Source organism: Triturus cristatus, chromosome 2_1 (genome assembly GCF_964204655.1).
Source record: "Triturus cristatus chromosome 2_1, aTriCri1.1, whole genome shotgun sequence".
In the NCBI taxonomy this organism is placed as follows: domain Eukaryota; kingdom Metazoa; phylum Chordata; class Amphibia; order Caudata; family Salamandridae; genus Triturus; species Triturus cristatus.
In genome coordinates this window covers 441,170,803-441,173,342 of record NC_140581.1, presented here as the reverse complement: position 1 = coordinate 441,173,342, position 2,540 = coordinate 441,170,803, and the positions used below count along the sequence as shown (strand labels likewise).

Genomic DNA, 2,540 nt, shown 5'->3' with positions numbered 1-2,540 from the left:
TTTGGTAGAAAAACCTACAACTCTTCAAGCAGGTACACACCCCATTCTTTTTTCTTTATGTTTCAGGGGGAATGGATGATTCCCGGTGGAAAACAACATCAACTGCAATGCTCAGTCTTTAATCCTGTGTTACAGCAAAGTTCGGGCTGGACTGTTCCCATGAGGCACAGAGTCAAGATTGATTTGCATATGGCCAGGTCTAAACTGGGGTGGCATGGTGAGCAAAAGAATAATGGATTTAACCCAGATCTCTTGACTGGGGGTGAATGTTTTGATTTGTTCTGCATTCTGTCCATCAATTCCGTGTCTTTTGCTTTCTCGCCCTAAGTGCGCCAGGTATGCCCAGACGTGGGCCTGGGCTCACTGTGCCACTGGAATTAAGCTATCCTGGCTGATCAGGAATGAAACCCCGAAACCAGTCCTAGGATGCTTGTTTCCGGTCCAGGGAGGACCTGGCTTGGCAGTTCGGGCTGGACTGTTCCCATGAGCCACAGGGTCAAGACTGATTTGCATATGGCCAGGTCTAAACTGGGGTGGCATGGTGAGCAAAAGAATGATGGATTTAACCCGGATCTCTGGGGTGAATGTTTTGTTTGTTCTGCATTCCGTCCATCAATTGTGTGTCTTTTGCAATCTTTAATCCTGGCATACAGTAGGGCATCTCCAGCCTAATGAACTACTACTGGAACTGTGGGGAGTGTCTGTATAACCAAATTCCTTCAGATTAGAGTGGTTTATGTTCTCTACTGACAGTGAACATCCCCTCCCTGGTGATTCCATGAGTGGACATCTCTCAACTACATGGCCCTCTCATGAGCCGTCCAACGACCTTGCTGCACAATCATCGGAGGGAGAGAGCTGCATAGTGTTTTGGTACTACAGCCTGGGAAAACTTCCCACAGGAGCATAGGCTATTCAATGATGCACAGCTCTTTTACAGGAGCCTCCTTTCATTTGTTCAAGCAAAAACAACTGCATGTTGGCTGCAAATCACCCTCTGAGAGTTGATAAAAGTCATCAATGCTACTGAGGATGGTTTAACTGCAGTCAAAGAAGAGTTGCGAGCTATAAGATTAATGTTTGTGCAGCATAGATATGTGTTGATCTTAATGATGGCCTTGGAGGGGGGAGTTTGTGCCAAGATTTAAACTGTGTGTTGTACATACATTTCAGCCAATTATGCAGATAACGGAACGCTAACAGAGGACATACAAACTCTGCATACCTTGCAAAAGAAGATTGTGGGCGAAGGGGGTGCCCCAGACGAATAGTTTTCAGGATGGTTTAATTGGATACCATCTTGGATGTCAGGACAACTTAAGGCCTTGTTGCCTATTGTTATTTAATCCAAACAGTGGTTCAAAGTGTTTGAGAAATTACAATAACACAAACAAATGTCAACAGCAAACAATTAATTAAGACAAAGAATATATACATCAGTGCACACATAGAAGTGAAATATGGAGAAACGGCCCATAAAGGAGAAATCTAGAAAAACATACAAAATGTATTCAATAAAAATATATAATATCATAGAGCTCAGAGGTATAAGCTGGTACAAATAACATTTGATGAACGTTCAATACCAGAGAGGTGGCAGACAAAAAGAGGTTACATAAAAGAAGGAGTTTCAGAGCAATACTGAAACTACACCAAACAAAACAATGTGTCCTCCATTAATTGAGGCCACAATCACATCGACAACGTTTCGACCTTTGTTATTAATACACGGTCATCTTCAGGACATAAAATTTAACTGAGCATCCCAACAGACAATTTCTAATCCCATAAAGGAGAGGAAGCATTGCAAATATCAATGCATAAAAGAATATATTTTTGTAAAAGAGGTGATTAAGCTGGAAACAATTTTATATTCAGTTCCAATCGTTTGATTGCCTCCGTGACTGCTTGGAATTAATCAGGCGAAGAGAGCCACGGGGTAATTAAACCTTTCTCCCTTCATTTATACTCCCTTCATACGCACGGTCGAAAATATTCCCGTAGCGCGGCAAATTAATTAGCAAGCCTATTGTAGCCATGTTATTGATGTTCTGGTTCTTCCAGGTAGTGCTAGGATGTTTCAAAGGGATTAGTCAGCAGTTGGGAGGGATGTTTATCACTAGATTGGTCAATAAAATGCAGGACGTTGAGGAGAATGTATACACATTAATGACTCCAAGCAAAAGGGAATGTCTGAAAATAGTTTAAATTTCAACTAAAGGGGGGAAAATTTTAATGAATGTAGAAAATGGAGAAGGCTTACTCATGTCAATGCAAGCATCATCAGAAAGACGTGTACAGATGTACATGTTGAAGAAAAATACAGGCCTAAGCTGTCTACAATAGCAGACTAAAGAGCACAAATAGAGTCAGGGTCTGTGGGGAGGGAAGCAGACACGAGTTATAGTAGAATAGAGAAATATAATTAAGTAAACACAACAGAATGGAAAGTTACAGTGTATACCACAGCCATGCAGTGCAACACATGTCTCTGAGAAAATATGTAGGTAGGAGTTGATACAAAAGAACAAGATAAGCAG

The 2,540-nt window shown here is 41.5% G+C and overlaps 1 pseudogene; it reads left to right on the top strand.

The window, feature by feature from the left end:
* Positions 1-812: 812 nt before the first annotated feature.
* LOC146865438 (syncytin-2-like) lies at positions 813-2,208 on the top strand (annotated as a pseudogene).
* The last annotated feature ends 332 nt before the right edge of the window (positions 2,209-2,540 follow it).